The sequence below is a fragment of the Podarcis bocagei genome (genome assembly GCF_964188305.1).
Source record: "Podarcis bocagei genome assembly, chromosome: 4".
Classification (NCBI taxonomy): Eukaryota; Metazoa; Chordata; class Lepidosauria; order Squamata; family Lacertidae; genus Podarcis; species Podarcis bocagei.
The window spans coordinates 29651631-29669346 of record NC_138128.1 but is presented as its reverse complement, the minus strand read 5'-3'; the positions used below and the strand labels follow the sequence as shown (position 1 = coordinate 29669346).

At 42.6% G+C, this 17716-nt stretch overlaps 1 protein-coding gene across 10 annotated transcripts in view; it reads left to right on the top strand.

Annotated features, from left to right (window-relative positions):
* Positions 1-3419: 3419 nt before the first annotated feature.
* Positions 3420-17716, top strand: part of ZBTB38 (zinc finger and BTB domain containing 38) — a 29926-nt gene continuing 15629 nt past the window's right edge. The window contains exons 1-6 of one of the 10 annotated variants that reach the window (XM_081190014.1): positions 3420-3544; positions 4364-4455; positions 7235-7335; positions 8720-8800; positions 10121-10358; positions 16898-16953. The gene's annotated coding sequence lies outside the window, so the exon portion shown is untranslated. Of the gene's footprint in view, positions 3545-4363; positions 4456-7234; positions 7336-7654; positions 8801-9273; positions 10359-10388; positions 11304-13095; positions 15255-15592; positions 16954-17716 lie in introns of those variants that run through there. The other 9 variants (XM_081190013.1, XM_081190008.1, XM_081190015.1 and 6 more) reach the window with 9 other exon arrangements.

Genomic DNA, 17716 nt, shown 5'->3' with positions numbered 1-17716 from the left:
GTGACCACATGCCTGTGGTGGGAGGGGCCACAGCCAAAAGTGGCTGGAGCCAGTGGCGTAGCGTGGGGGGTGCAGGGGGGGCCGGCCGCACTGGGCGCAACATCTGGGGGTTAGGGTTAGGGGGCGCAAATCCACGGGTTAGGGGGCGCAAATCCACGGGTTAGGGGGCGCAAATTACTTGCCTTGCCCCAGGTGCTGACAACCCACGCTACGCCACTGGCTGGAGCAATGGCTGTAACGCTTCTCTTTCTACAGTCAACTACATTCCACCCATGCAGAAATAAGGTTTCATATGCTTTCACATCTACATCTTCAGCAAGAGCCATTCACGGTTCATTGGCATATTCCAAACAGATAAAGACACTGGAGGGCTGCGTTTGGCCTCTGGGCGTGAGGTTCGCCACATGTATATTCAAAGCGAGATCATCTGGACAGGTGCTGTTAGCAGTTCCCCATGTTACAGAGGCCCAACTGGCCTCTGCTAGAAGGACAGATACACACCCTGCAATGAAAGCACACACTTGCACCCCAAAAGTTTCCTCTCTTAGTACTTCAATTCCCAGCATCCTTGACAAATTGTACTTCCCAGGTTGCTTTGAGGCAAGTAATGTGCTTTGAATGGATGTGCTTTGGTCCTGTGCTACGGAGCACTCTTCCAGCAGGAATTTGGTAGGCATTGTATTGAACCAGAAGCTCTGCAAACACCATCTTGGTAGTGAAGATAACCCACCATTAATTGATAGTTAATTAATTGATAGTTAATTAAAAGATAACCCCACCATTAATTAATAGTTGTTAACTGATAGTTGATATATGTTTATATTCACATGCTTTGATATAAGCTAATTGGCTTGCTTTGATGTCATCCTTATCTGTGGGCTTGGGGTGCTGGGCTCTAAGCCCAGAATGGGGAACTATCTGTAAGATTTGGATATTTGCCACCTATGCCCTCATCTGGTCAAGTGAAGTGATGGGAAGTCCTGGCCAAAGTGACATATATTGTTTTGCGTATAAAGAATATATGAATGTTTGCTTGGGCGCAGACAAGCCTTCTCTGTGCTGTGGTGTCCATCCCGCTTCTGCAAAGGCTGGGAGACCAGGCAGGCTGCTTTGCTGTTAAGTCTGCAGCTTTATTTTATAAAGCAGTGGAACTGATCACTCTGGGTGTTCTTGATATCCTTTCGTTTTCCTGCACCCAACCATTCCCACAAGCCCTCATTTGGGCCTGCAGTTCAGAACAGGCATCCTTGCTTTTTACTTTCAGGTGTCCCTTTAAAACTTTTTTATGCAGACAAGCCATGTAACTGTTTACAATTTTATCAGCCAGTCATTTCAATATTTTTGATCTGTTTTTTTACGATGCCTTACATTTTATTCTATACTCCGCTGTACACAGCCATGTTATATTGTATTAATGGGCAGTAAATAGGTTTTTCCCCATAAAGAAATAAATGCGCTCATTAGGGGCTTGCTGCCGTCTTTGGCAGCGTAGTCATCGTCCTCTGCCTCAACCAGGGGTCCGCGGGGGCTCAGAGCCCATAGCACTGGCCTGGGCAACGGAGGCACTTTCCCACCACCTCCTCCCGCTCGGCTCTTGGCCATACGTGGCCGCTCAGCAGGAAGGAAGGGGAGTCGCCCAGAAGCATCCACGGCTTCGGATTGGCTGAAGGAGCTTCCTGTGGCGAATCCGAAGCCGCGCCAGCATCGCCGCCCGCCCAGAGGCATCCGCAGCTTTGGATACTGTTGGTTACTGGCGGTGATGCTTGGCTGCTCTGCCCCACTGACCACTACTGGCTGTTGGGTAACAATTCCTATCTTCCCTGGCCATTGGCCCTGCTGGCTGGGGCTTGATGGGAGTCCCACGACATTAGGAGGGCCACACAAGTTCCACACCCTTTTCCTAGATCTGCAACCTGGTCAGATTCTTATTGAAATAATGTTCATTACAGAATGAGAAGTGACTATAGTGTCTTGATGAACTGTTGGCAGAGGTGGTGTGACCAGTATGGTCACACCGGGTGCCACGCTGCAGGGACCACCCAAACAATGCTGCTGTTATAAGAAAAACCTGCTTCTTTTCCCTTATGGGGTATCCAAGAGCCTGTATAGAGTCTTTAGGTGGGTTCCCTGTTGGGAGGAGAAAATATCAGAGGCCAACCAGGGTATATTGAGAAGCAAAGCAGCTAGCAAGCCTGATCTTTATTTGGGAGGATCCCCACTCCCCACACGCAGGAGGGAGGAGAGAACCCAGAACAATGGTGTGCAACCCCTTACATAGACTTTTGAAATTGCCCACCCTGTAGCCCACCCCACAAGACATCATACATACATCACAAAAGGAGGTGTTCTACAGCAGAAATACATCACAGGAGGCAGTCTACAGCAGAAATCCTGTCTGCCAGGATACCTCATAATGGTCACTGATTGCTTTGCCTGGGCAGCTTGGCTATTCTTTTGTGATGGTAAATCACTTTCTGAATCCAGGTCACAGGCTCACCCTATTCATACACACAAATACGCCCTTTAAGACGGGATTTGTAAGCAAAAAGACAATGGGAGGGCTTTCCCCACCCCCGCCCCCTTACTGCAGAGGATTATATGGGGTCACTGGGAGAGTCAAAATGGCTTCAGGATTGCTCTCCTGTAATATTTCAGACACGTTTATATAGTTATGTATGTGTTTGCCTTGTACATTTATGAACATTTATTTTATATTTGAGGCCTTAGAACACTGTGGAATGGAGCATGAGAGGCGGGGGGCGGGGGGGGGGAGCGCTGAATTTTAGCATCAACCAGGTTGGCACTGAGGTTTGAGAGCCCAAAGTACGCCACTACTGTGCGCCCAACACAGTGATGGGATGCCCTATCAGCTGGTACCATTAGGCAGTTTCAAGGCTCCTGTACTTCTGGGATCTCAAGCATAAAGCCCTCAGGCAAAGCCCACAGCAGTCCACACTGTTCTATAATTTTGAGGGCCAAGGAGGCATGAGGGGTGAGCTGGCATACTTACTCATGTGTAAATCCACAGCTGAAATGGCCCCAGCTTGTCATTCACACTACTTCACGTGCCAAAGCAATCTTGCAGCAAGTCCTCATGTTTCCCCTCTGCTCCCAGAGTGTGTTTTCCATGCATGCGGTTTATCTGAGGAAGTGAAACACTTGCAGTGAGCGGTGTGTGTTATGTAGCCAGCTGATGTTCCTAAAATGAACAACATTCATAAAATGAAGGTGGAATTGGGAAAAAAATTATGGGCGAGATTCCAGAGCGACTATTTCTTAAGAATCTGGCCCTCCAGCTCATCTGGGCTTTTTACATGCTTGCTGTAGAAACTGCAAGTCCCCTGTTTGAACACCAGGAGGCTCAGAAACACTGTACAGCAGCTATGAGAGGAGGCTGCCAGCAGAGTTTGTGCACCGGATGCAGAACAGCTGGGCCTTAGGCCTCAGAATGACGGCCCACAGTCGCCTTGCCTGCTGCTCTTGCTTCTGCAGGGACAGGTCAGCGTGGGAAGAGCTGTGCCGAAACGGTTTGCTCAAGCTCATAGTAAATGCTAGGCTTTTTTAAAAGTTGATTGTACAGGGTGTACTATTGTACAGGATACACATTCAGAAGAAATAGCGAGCAGGCATTGTATGAATGAGATACGGGAGAAGTGATGTAAATTATGTGGGAACAATGTAGTTGTGAGTGCTGCAAAGGCCCCCCCCCCATCTTGTCTTTTTGGCTCATTCCTTCTGGGTCTGTGAGGGTGGGCCTGGACCGAACTTAGGATTTGTTGCTGGGCTGCAATGTTTCGTTTCTGATAAGATGTGCTTCTTGGGGTTTTAATTTGCTGCTGTTTGGACTAGTGTTGGGCTGAAATCTGTCCTCCGACTTTTGTCTCTCATGATACAATTGTCTCCTGACCATTCGGCACTTGATCCTTGCAGGCATTGTTCATGCATTCATTGAACATGTGAGTGCAGCACAGCTCAGACTCTGCCACAATCCACACAAGTTCAAATGAACCCTTGTAGAAGCCCCCCTCCCCTAACGTGGAACTTTCCTCTGTAGACTTTCTTATGAATGTGCATAGGCTGGAGGGAGGCCTGGTCTCTCCCCCCCCCCCCAGCCACACACGCACACACCTGTACACACATTAATTGAGCATGCAAGGAGCCTTAAAAAGGAACAGCTATTGCACTGATCAACAGCTAGAACAGATTTCAAAGTGCAAACTACTTCTGCTAGCCCAAGAGATGGATTTGTTCTTGGCGGTGTTATGTTGGTAATGTTGCTGGAAGACCTACGGTATACGAAAGTATATATGTGTCAGAGAATTGGAAATCTTCAAGTGTGAATTTCAGTTCTGTCTTTTAAAAGGTAATTTAAGCTGCCAAGTATCGTTTTGAACAAGATGCTGCTGGGGCCTTCCGTCTGCGACTTGTGTTCTGAAAACCCACGTATCTTGACAGGTGCGTCAAATGTCTTTACTGTAGCTGTCAAGCTCCAGGCCTGCCGCACGAGTTTCAGTACATCTGCTCTACTCGCAGCAGCATATTCTGTGTGGCAGAACCTCCCAAGAAGCGCGAGGTTTATTTTAATGAGTATGTTAATACCTAGGAGAAATCAGGCTGGATTATAATATTTTATTAGATTGCTTTGAAAAGGCAAAGGAGAAGACGGAAAAAAGCTGGGAAGCTACCACCTCACATTTCTGCCTAGGGTGCAAGCAACTGGGGCTGTGATGGTTAGGCCCAAACTAAACATTGTTTTCACCCTTGCGGAAAGTGGCAGCATGAGAAGAAGGCGCTGTACTCATTTTGTCCAAGGATGCATCTTCCTAAAATATGTTAGCTTTGTATGGGTCTTCTTCATTCCTGCATTGAACAATATAGAAACAAGAAGGTGGGCTACGCTGAGAATTCTCACCCCTAGTGTTGCCCAATCCTTACCTGACATTCGCTCATACAGCATGAACATCTGTAGTGATGGGCCTTTGTGCTTACGTACATTTGGAGGCTTCCCTGAGCAATCAGGTTATATTTAATTCCTGAGGGATGGCTCAGTTGGTAGAGCATGAAACTCTTAATCTCAGGGTTGTGGGTTCGAGAGCTACGTTGGGCAAAAAAAGCCCTGCATTGCCGGGGATTGGACTTGATGATCCTACTGATCCCTTCCAACTCTACTATTCTTTGATTCTAGGGAATGCCTTCATGTGTGTAACTAAATGTGTGAAGGCCCACTTGCTTCAGATATTTGTGTTGTGTGCACAGATGTCGAGGGAAGAGTTTGCAGTGTTGGAACAAGGTATTCTGCATGGCCTATCTCCTCCTTAACTGTTCAACAATGGAGCCAAGAAAAAGGCTGAATAAGGCTAATGGCTTAAATCCCAAATAAGCTTCTACCAGCAGGAATTTTACCAACGTGAAGATCTGGTCACAGAATTCTACCAGTGGAAGAGGGTGTGTGATTTTGTCAGTCTCCCCTACAGCCCTTTTGCGCCTCAAAAATCAGAAAGTTTAAGTTTGTTCAATTATAGTTGACTGGGAGGCGTTGCACTACATGCTCACTTCCCCCAAAGACTGGGCTTTTCGAGAGATGGAAAGGGATGGAAATACGGTAAGGGCTGGGTAACACTTGCTTTGACGCAACGTCATCTAGCATAAACAGAACGTCTGGAAGCACCCATAGATTTTGAAGATGTTCCATCAGCCCTCTTTATCTACACAGTCTCATTCACTTCGTTGCCAGTACTTAGATATAAGTGGCTACTGGTGTTTTCCTCTGTAAAGCATTGCAAATCTGGTGTTGCTTCTGAGGTAATCAGTGAGCCTGCACGTGGTAAACATCTCTTTGGTAGTGTCCTTCATCTTCCGGTAAGGTTGTGTGAGGTGTGCAACAAAACTTAGAAGTTTAATATCCTTTCATGAGACGACTGGGTCAAAAGTAGGACAGGCGGTTCCTACAATTGGGAAAGGATCTGGTTTGTGGCCTATGTAGGGGCCTGGAAGTAGAGCCTGGTGTGTTGGTGTCAATGACAGCTCACTTCTAGGGCAGGGGCTGGTTTTGGCAGTGCCGTGTTCTCTGACCTCAGTCCTCCCTTGAACTTTGAGGAGGACGATGATCAGGAGAAGGTGCCCCTCAGAGAGTTGACATTCCACACTGCAGGACCTTCTTGGTCAGAAGATAAGTTGGCTTTCCAAACTCACCAGGTTTCTATTGCATTCCCCATCACCCCCACACAGTAGGAGCCAACTTCTGCAGAATCAGAAGTTCAGTTCCTCAAACTTGGGTCCCCAGCATAGCTGTCAACTTTTCCCTTTTCTTGTGAGGAACCAATTCGGAATAAGGGAATTTCCCTTAAAAAAAGGGAAACGTTGACAGCTTTGGTCCCCAGCTGTTGTTGGACTACAGCTCCCATCATCCCTAGCTAACAAGACCAGTGTTCAGGGATGGTGGGAGTTGTAGTCCAACAACATCCACGGAGCCAAGTTTGAGAAACCCTGCTTTAAAAACACAGCCACCTTGTCGCCACCAACGGCAGGACCAAACCAGCCAGCTTTGGAAAGGCACCTGCAAGAGCTCTCAATTTAGGTGGTTCTCACCAGAGTGTTCTGTCTAGGGTCCTGACAGGCTTTGCCTTGTGGGATGTGGCCCTTCCCAGCTGAATGTGATCTACCATTACCAAGAAATGCTTCTGCTGATGTCAGCTTTCCCCTGTCAACCTCAAACCAGGACCAGACAAAGAAAGGCATCTTCTTTGCTGTTTTAGCATGCTTGACATATTCTTTCTGTAAACTGCTTTATTTAAAATCAAGTGGCATATAATCTTTATGAAATAAAAATAATGTTTTGTGTAAATAAACTTTTAAAAATAATAATACCACCATGTTAATTTTATGTGCTGTATAGCAAAAAGAAAAGATGAACTGAAATATTTGATTAGGAGGCAGATTTGATAATGCATAATGTCATGGGTTCTGGGATGGGGGGAGGAGCACCTCAGATCCCATAGCATCCATATTCCCAGCAATGACCACAAACGACACAGGATGGACCCGTAAAACAGTACATGTTTTATTTCCCTTCGGTTTACAGCACTAATGAAAATAGTACTCGGTATGTAATGAATCAACAGAAGTGTAAACTAGGGGCATGATCCCCTTCTTGGCTTCCAGAATCAATCAACAATAGCCCTTTGCTAGAAGACTTATGCCTTACCAATCTGGCCTTTGCATATGTCTTTTCCAGGATTCTTTCATCACCCCTGCCTGCCTGAGTGGGTTGGAAAAGAGTCACGGCTACAGCGTGCACCTTGAGAACTACAGCCATTGCGCCTAGTTATCCCCTAGGTAAGTACGGGTGCTTGGCTCCCTGCAAATCACTCTGTCCCTCCAGGGTCTCTCTTTTCCTTCCTCCTATCCAGCCTCCTTCCCATAGTGCTCTCCACCCCCCTCCGCTCCTTAGAAAAAACTGTGTGAGTCGATTAGACTGGGAGATAACAATCAGCCCAAAGTCATTGAGTGAGCTTCATGGCTAAGTGCAGATTTGAACCCAGAGCTCCCCAGCCCTAGTCCAAAACTCTAAACACTACACAATGCTTTCCCTCCCTCCCTTTTTACTAATTCATCCCCATTAATAACTGGGTTTTTTATTTTTTTTAAAAAAATTGGTCTTAGTATGGGGGACGGATATGAGGATTGTTATGATGAATTCTCGCACTTGAGAATTCTTGCACGGGTCTGATACAGAACAACACCAAAGGTTTCATATGGGCCTTGATCACCTGGAGACTGACTGAATTGTCCTTGGCGTTACACACAATAGTACAAGAGGGCTTTTCATTAAAATAAAAAAGCGGAGAAAGAGTCCTTCCAAATGAAAACCGGTATTGTAATTATACATAATCTGTGAACATGCGAATTCTGCTGCTGCTACTAGCAGACAATAGCGTAAAACCGTACATTAGCATAGCCATATGCCAGCCATTATTTTTCTTCTTTAGATGCAAAATCTGTCCTTGCATATAGTCCCTAGTTTTGAAATGTTAGCTGAATATACTGCAATAAGCCTGTCAAGGGGGAAAGAACACAGTTTGTAATAGCCTGTTTGTGTCACGTGTGTTCGTGAGCCCGGCCTCTGTTGTCTCTGGGTTGCTTCTGCCGCTGCTTGACTGATGTCATACATTTGAGAAGCACATTTTTTAAATGCCAGCTTTTAGGTCTTTTGAATCTCAAGCAATACACCCAGCGACACAATGTACAAAATCTGGGGAAAAAGTCTTAAGGGGGATTTTAAAAAAGGCAGAGAAATTTATTCCTCTTATAAAAGAGCCATAAACAACGGGAATGATGTTCTGAAAAGGTGGGACCGTTTTGGCTGGAATTCTATGAAATATTTATTTGCATGGCAGTCTTCAGTTATTTAAGTGGCAATTGTTCGTAATTGACAATATAGATCGCAAGCAATGACCTCTCGTGACTAGCTCATGAATAAATGTGTTGGGGATGCGGTTGAATTTATTGTTAAGCATTTATTTTGGCGTTACAGAAATATGTACCCAAACCATGTTTGCCTATTGAATTAATCTCCCATAAATAGTGTGGGTGCATCAGGAGCTAATGTAGCATTAAACAGATCTATAACATTCAAGGAGAATTTTCCAGTAAGGTCAGAAATATATTCAGCTGTTTTTTCCAGATTTCAGCAGCTCTCAATTTTGTGTGTCACATAGAGGAGAGGGAGAGTTTAGACCTGCTTAAAAGAAAAGTGGCATGCCGTAGAAAGAAAGGATCTTGTCCTTATATAGCCAGGCAGGTACGTTTCAGATGTTTGTTTTTCCTTTTAACTAACACTTCAGCCTTAAGGGACTGCAGCAGTGGCCGTAGCCAGCTGTTCTATCCCTCCCTAATTTCCCCCCTTGGGGAGATGCTGGCATTGAATACGAAGCAGAAGACCCTCTCACATTCTAGGCACCGAAAAAGAAAAAAGTGAACCAATCCACCTTTTTATTCTTTCTCTCCTTCCATCTTACATATTTAATGCAGTTTAAGCTTCCCTTGTTTCAAAATTTTCTATTTCAGTTCATTAAAAAAACCCCACTAATTCTCACAGACTCGGTCTAGAATAATACCCATCTTATTCATGCAGTGAAACGTGTTATTGATCTTAACAACAAAACTCAAGAACCAAGGCCAAAAGCATCAGTGCCTGTTTAGAGGTGTTGAAGTATAGTGTTTTAGTGAATTTAATTCAATGTTGTTGCTTTAAAAGCTTATTTGGATTTGCAGAATTAAAAATTGGACCGTTAAGATGTGCCTGTGTTAACCTCCATGATGCCAGGAATCAAGATGTCACAGATGCCGTAGCTAAGGAAAGCCTCTGAGGATAAAAACAAAAAAACCTATCCTGACAATAACAAAAAATGAAAGGAATAAGCATCCCATCCTCTCCATCCTAGCATAAGATGTGCATATACAGGGCACTGCATTTTATTTAGAATTGGTACTGTACTTGCATTCTGATGAGACACCCCTTGTTTCATTTCCTGCCTTTGGTGCTGAGTATGTCTGTATATTACTTAAGCCATCTTAGCATTATTTAGGTCACTAGATTTAAGAGCAGTCTCCACAGTCTTTCACTGCCTGATGTGTAGAGTGATGCAGGGTAGCAGCAAAACATTTTCTAATAGGCACTCATCTTATGAGCTCTTAAGGATGGAGCATTTTGTAACGTAATCTGTACAGCAAAATAGCTTCCGTTTATGCCTTGCAGATATATTTAGCTCTAACCTTGCTTGTGGTTAAGCAGGCAGCAACACAGAAGCAGACAGCTGATTCTGCAGCCAGACCCTCTGCGCGCTTGCGATTTTGTCAATACGCTCAGCTTTTCGATAATCCGGTGCAGAATGAGAGTTTAAGCAATGATGATTTCGTCTGTTACATGCTTGGCAATTACGTGCTTAACAACAACAAAAAGCAAATTACACGGGTTAAGAAAAAGACAGCAATAGGGATACATATCTAGGACCTAATACGTACTATATGAAATCTTCTTCCGTCAATAAGATATTTCTGCAGATATTCTTTCCATCCCTCCCTCCAGCGAGTGAAAGGAATCTTCTGCTTTTCTCGGTAGATGGAGACAGCCACTCTGCAGACAGGTTTCGGGGTTTTTTTTGCTACAGAATCTGAAATACTTGAGATTGTATCATTGAAGAACATGGAGCTTCACTGAGCAGTGCAGAGTAACGATTCGTCTTGCATCATCAGTTGATGACATTTTTTTCTTTGTTCCCTCCCACCCAGTTGCTCTAAGATTCAGCAGCCGATTTGCAATATCACTTAAACAACATTAATCAGATACTGCTTTTAAGGTGAGCGGTTCCTTGCCTCCCGTTTAACCAGATCTGTGCTGCTGTAGTGCGTGCATCATGCTGCTGCTGCTGCGAGCCTAAAATGGCAGGCAGGATTAATGTTGCTTGTGCTGTCTGCATGCTGTGGATACAGAATTCATTATGCCATGCCTAGTATTTCGAATGGGAGTATGTAAATGGTCTGTGTGCCATATCATGTCGTAGTGAAGACTTGGGCTTCCTGATGGGCATAACTATTTAAGCAGCCACCTTTAGCATTCAATTTCATTTTCAGTGTAGTGGGCTGTTAGTTTATCGTCGCATTCTAAACCAGCATTAGCTCTATTTTATTTTTTAAAAAATTGGATTTATTAATTTTTTTAGCGAACTCTGCTTCCAGGTGGGGTCAGTCTTATTCCTCTTGCCTTTACTGCTATTTAAATAATAGATGTTGTATTGTTAATTAATGGCAATATCAAATTTAAAGCCCTTGGAAGTGACATATTTATTATGCAGGCACGTCCAATCTATTTTTAACTCTTACGCAGTCTGCGTGTGTTGTGCAGTGGGCTTTGGCTGCTGAGTTTTTCCTTTTCGACAGGGATAGCACTGGGCTGATTTTCAACAAATGTGACAAGTGGTCTTTGCAGTGGTCAGCTTTGAACCCTCAAAAGGGAAAGGGGGGGAGGTGAGCAGGAAGCCCTTTGCTGCAGCTTATTAAAAAAAACCACCCACCACCTTGGATGAGGGCATCTCCTCCCTCCCTGACAGACGCACTCACTTCTGTCCTCCCCATTGATAAGTTCAGCTATCTTGATCACAGTCCATTCAAGCAAGCTGCTTTTTGAAAAGAGCTATTTATTTTATTTTTTTGAGACGTCTAAGATTTCAGCGTCTCTCCCTCACTTTGTATACAAATGGCTGGGTGCAATGGCGTGCTAAGACTTCATTAAGACTAATACACAGGTAGGTGGAGATTTGCATGCTTTTACCTATTCTCGTTCCATGATGCAAGGAAATGAAATATAACTGAGATCTATTAAACCAGGTTATCCCCCCCCCCAAAGGATCTAATTCTAAATGCCGTGACTTTGCATGGGTTTCCCTATTTAAAAGCATACATTATTTTGAAATTAGAAATACCCCGTCTACTAGATAATTGGGGCGTGGCACCGCTTATGCAGCAAATGCGTTTTTTAAAAGCTTATCGTCCAAAGGATTTTGATCCCGGTTATGAACATGATTAAGCTGTTTGCTAAGATACAAAACTGTAAGTTGTGGACAGAGCTGTGAAATTTAAAAAAAAAAAAAATTAATTTTGCCTTAGGAAGCGGTCTGTCAACGTTTGCTATAAACATTTGTCTTATCGTTTATCTTATAAATATTGCGGAAATAAAGTAAGGACGTATTTCATTATAGTCTTTATTTTCTTTTAAGATGCTGGCTATGTCAAAAGAGAGAAACACCTAAAGATGTCCTTTTCATCTGGAACTCAATATTAATTGTTGAGTCTGGCTTACTTCAAAGGGTTAACAAATTAAAACCAGCCATGTATAGATATGCTAACCTGTGAGTTAATTTTTAAATCATCATGGTGTGACACTGGATATATTTCGGGACATAGGTACTTCATGTAAACGTTGGGCCAAAACCAGTTTCCTTGGCAACCAAATCCTGTTAAAGGATGCAGTAGCAGAGATGCAAAGACAGTTATTATTGTTTAATTCCACAATGCAAATTATGATCTCATACTGCATTTCTGGGTAGCTATAATGCATTAAATGATAGGAGGTTTGCATGTAACAGTAACCTTTCTCTCATCTAGAATTGACTGTTTCAAGCAATGCAACTGTCTTTCTCACTAAAACAATCACACAGTATGAAGTAATTCATCTTAGTGAGACACACGCAGGACATGTATGTGTTCTTAAAATAGTTGAACGAACATGGCTGAAATTGTAAGCAGCTGAAATTGTAAGCAGCTGAAAATTTTAATTATGTTTAAATCTCTTTTCTCCATTGTTACATTCAGCAGTAATTAGAGACTTTTTAGTAGACAGAACCTAAAAGAATCAATCAGTTTAACCAACGTTGTGAGATGACAAAGAAGGAGAGGGGAGAGGGGATAATTTAATATGTGATTTACTGTAACACTAATGCAAGTTCAAATTTATAATATTTCATGAAAAGCAGCTCACGTATAATAGGAGCTGTAAAAACCAAACCTAGGATAAAAGGTATTGTTAACCGTTGCTACACATTTAATATAGCTTCTTGAAAACATGGATTCTTTCCTTCAAACTGAAGCACATCTCACTGCAAAGCTATTTTTCTGCATGGTAGCCATTTTCTTTTCATGTCCTTGACTTCGATACTACTAAAGCTGATGTATCGATCGCGATCAACAACAACAGATTCACTGGGTTAATAGAAATACTAAAAGTATAATTCTATTGGACGTTTACATTACTGCAAATCGCAAAGCAATCTTAAAGGTACAATGTTAATTTTCTCTTCTTTCTGAAGATTACCAATTCACTAAAGAAAAATATAATGCATCTATTCTAGAGGATGGCTGATAACAGCTGTTTTAGAACGACATAATAGAACAACATTAAATCCAAAATAACGATATTTGATAAATTTACTAAAGCTACATTTTCCCATTCTGTTTTTATTAAGTTGCTTCTAAAACAAATTCATTTGAATTATATTTTTCAGTACAGGGGTTCATGATTTCATTATCTGTAAGTGATTAATTTTGATTACTTATTTTTGGGGATAACTTTTACACATCAGTTCTTTGATGCTTGCATTAACATAATTTATTTCATGCATGGACTTTTAAAAAGTAATTTACTGCCAAGCATATTATTATATGTCCATTTATTTTAAGCTTTTGCACAGGAGAGGATGTGAATGATGGTTTACAAAGTATTGCTCTTGGAATTCCCTCTTGCTTCAGTCTAATATGTTTCAGGATGGTGGGTTTTGATTCCTCTCTTGCATCAAAGGAGTATTTTCTCTCTCATTCTCACTCACCCTGACTCACTCACTCACTCATTTTATGAAGACTAAATTCACACTGCCTTTTTGAGGAAAATAATCAGAAGTTTTCGGCCAGCAATTCCTATGCCAAAAGAGTTGGGTTATTAGCATGGCAGTGGTGGTGCCTTGTGTTTTGTTTAATGATAAAAGTGCTCCCTCGTTTGAATATTTAGCATGAATGCTGACTGGCTGTTACAGTGAGAAAAATGCTGTCTTTTGCTATGAGATTTGGAACATACCAACACGTACCCAAAAGACTTAACAGCCATCCTTTCCTCCGTTTCAGCCATTTTGGCACACAAAAATGAACAACGCTACATGGGCTATAGGAATGCATTATTTTCCTCTAAATGGCCATGGGGAGTACACTGGATTTCCAAATGGCCATGGGAATGTATTACAGCAATTGTGGACTGGCTGTTTACACAGTGGTCTTTAGGGATCAACCTCAAATGGCTAAACAGAAAAGCAGTGCCCTTCCAAATGGCCGCTGAAATAAATTGAGATGACTGTGGGAGACTGAACCACCATCTGTACGAAACATCAGACAGACCCCCATCAGTCTCCACAAAGAACGTGTGTGTATGTGTGCTTACAGCTATCTATCTCCCTTCTATAATCAGTAAGGTACTAAGAATTCATATAGCACCTGGGTGTCACAGGTATTATCTTAGTAGTACATGCCCAGCATTGTTTTCCAGCAGTACAGATTTCAGGTGGGTAGTGGGAAGGCTGAGGTTGAGAGAGATGTCTTGCATGAAGTCATTAGTTCAGCTTGCAGTCCTTGAACTTCCCATATCTATCTATGGGAGACAGCCAACTGGGTCCATCTATGAGTGGAATGGACTTGCAGAACTTTACTTTTCTGTCTTCCTCCCGGCATCTCCCCATATCCCGCCCCCGCCCCCCATATGCTCAGGAGGGTTGGGGACCCTCTGGAGCAAGTTGGGGTGGTGCTGCTGCAATGGGGAGGAGAGGAAGGAGACATGCTCTTGCCTGATGTTAGATCATTTCACCCATATAGCTATAGTGGGTTACTTGCAATCCAGCAAAGTGCTTCATAGTTCTCAGAACATAAACAATGCAAATACGTGTTCTTCCAAATGGCTTTTGAAATGAAGTGGGATGGGCTGGTGATGATGATGATGTTTAGTATATTGTGCAATCTGTATTTTGTATCCTATATCCTTCACCTCCATAAAAATCCACAGAGTTTCTGAATCACCATAGCAGTACATTCAGGATTGCTTCGGCTCCTGCTAAATTCCCTGTAGGCTTTGGTGCCTGGCATGTCAATAAAATGTTCCGATGCAATCTCATGTATTTGTAAAGATGTTTCCTGCAGGTGATTTTTCAGTATCTCCACCCTCAATGCACTTCAAAAGCCATTCAGATCTCTAATATATGCTCTCCAATGTTTGGTTAAATGCTTTTAAAGGTAGTAATATCAACCCTAAGTCAGGTTTCAGGAAAAGGACACGGTTTTGTCTGGTTCAGCTCCTGCCATACATGCCTTGTTTTGGATTGAATAAATTGCTATGGGGAAGCAAAATCTGGATGGGAGTGCATCATATAATCATTTTGAGCTCAGTGGGAAAACATGAACCTGTGATACTCTGTAGGAAAGAGTAAAGCACAGGGAGCCATGCATATGAAACGACGGGGAAGGAACTCATGTTTGGGCAACGGAAGAGGCAGAGGGCAGGAAAATGAATGACGTGTCTACTTTCTGGAAGGTTGGGGAAAGGACGTTTGCTAACGGTTGGCTCCAAGTCGAAAACTACAGAGGCAGGATGTGTGTAAGAAAGGATATAAACAATGTAAATTTGAAGATCATGTTTGCCTGGGTTCTATAGCTGTTCTCTGCAGGTCTGGAAAATCCTGTTCACGTATAATTCTGTCTCTAAAATATTTTGCATGTTCCTGTCTCTTCTGCTCTCATGGAAACAAGACCACAGTGGATGCATATATTCAAGATCAAATTAGGTTGTCTATTTATTGCATTGCTAAAAAAAAATAAGAAGAAATGTATCACCTTAAGGGGGGGCATTTTAAAATGGGTGTGTGTACATTTATCTGCATAGATAGAAATTTAGAAAGAATAACAATTTAAAATTGATTTTTGCTTGGTTTCTAGCTCTGTTTTAATGATGATGCATTTTATGGATATTTGTGTGTGTGTGTGTGTGTGTGTGTGTGTGTTTTATTTGTTTGTGAATTTTAACTTATATTTGTGCACCACTTGGAGAGCTCTAAATAAGAAACAGAAGCGCATATCTCCACAATGGGGGAAACTAGATGGCCTGTGTCTGCTGTCCAGGTCCTAACTGCTGGTGGATAACTTCTAGGTTTCTGCTATCCCTTCTTATTGTTTCATAAACAGGATTTAGATTTGCTAGCCTTTAAGATAAGGGTCCTATCCTTCAGCTAGACCACTGTCCCCCGACAGCTCTTCAAATAGAGGACTGTCCTCTGCAAAATAGGGCACACGACCACCCATGTATCTAAATAACCATACACATATTTTTTTTACACGCCCCCTTTTTGGTGGTACATTTCTTCTTCCTTTCTTTAGCAAGTTAAGCAAACGTTCATGCTGGAATTACTTGCCATTTCCAAAAATTATTTTGTCACAGATGCAGACCATATGGTTTTAAATGGGGGTGGGTGGTTAGTCTGGGTCTCACTACCCTTCCTGAAACCTGGGAACCATCAGCATGCAAAGTATGCAAAGCAGATGCTTTATTACCGAGACACGACCCTTCACAGCCACAGCCCTTCCCCGCCCATCATATCCTCCATTGATTGATTAATCTGCATAAATTTCTATGCGAGAAAAACCAAATCCCTCTAAACAAATGCAGGCAACTGCTATTTTTAGTTAGATTTTAATCCTGTGCTTCTCCAGAGAGGCCCAGGCAACATGTTGAAGATGCATGGAAGCACATGCCTCATAGGATCGCACCCTATTGCCTCTTTTGCATCCACCCGTGCCTTCTTAACCCTTCTCCTCCTGACTGAGTGCCACAGCAGATGGCTATGACACACAAGGTTTTTGCGCCCCCAGCAATTAACTTGCTACAGGAAATTTACTTGCTACAGGAAAATTCCATACTAGGAATCACTAGGAAAGACATTGAAAATAAAACTGCCGCTATCGTAAGTGCCGCAAATCATAATAGAAATGTATTATGGAGCATGTAATCATGAGGACTGCTGCAGCTTGTTCTCTTAGCAAGAAGCTCTCCTTTTCTATTATGCCCGAGTCTGGATCTGTATTGACTTCCAGTATTTTATTTTATTTTTGTATGAAATTTAGGTTGCTGACATTGACCTATAAACCTTGGGCAGTCTGGGCAGTTAGGCTGCAATCCTGTACCCACTTTCCTGCGATTAAGGAGTACTGAGCATAGTGGGGCTTACTTATGGGAAAACATGCATAGGATTGTGCTGTTAATGTGTCATCCTGATTCAAGTTCTGATTTGGGCAACTCCATCCTTTTTTCGCCTAGATTTCTTCTTCAGGCTCCAGCCCTATGGTTGCCGGCTGTTTCAGATACAGTTGTTGGTAAGTGAGATAACGTTGCCACGTGACCAATTTATATCCACTTGACTTTGACAACTCAGCTATGATCCATCTACAACTAGACAGTGATAGGAAACGGGCATATGTACTGGTCTGAAACAAATCCTTGTTGGAGTACTTTTCTACTTGATTACTACAGCAACTTATTTTTTTGATGAAGTTGATTTAAAGCAGCAACATAAAAAGAACATTCAAAAGATGTGGGGGAAATGTATGTTTTAGAAAATAGCCTTTAAGTCTATAATTTCTGTATAGAAAACACTGTTTTACTAGACAGCTTGGCCCAGTGTGTAAATAAAGTGAGCAACTAACCATGTTGCTGTAGTAAAACAGCACCATTCTTAGATTAATCTATGACTGCTATATTATCATGACCCTATAGCAAGAGATATCATTGAGGGTATGGTGGAGCAGCTATAGATTGGTGACAAATCCCAGGGAGACTTGACTGGCACCTTCTTTATGTATCTTTAGGCACCTGGCAAAAATATTCCTCTTCTCCCACAACTTTGGCTAATTAAACTATCTATGGTGTGTGAGTCAGATGCGCAGGGTATAAATAATAAATTATTATTATTATTACTGTTTTGTTTAAATAAAAAAAAATAGGCCAGTAGCACCTTAGAGACCAGCTAAGTTTGTTCTAGGTACAGTGGTGCCCCGCAAGACAAATGCATCACAAGATGGAAAACTCGCTAGACGAAAGAGTTTTCCGTTTTGGAGGTGCTTTGCAAAACGAATTTCC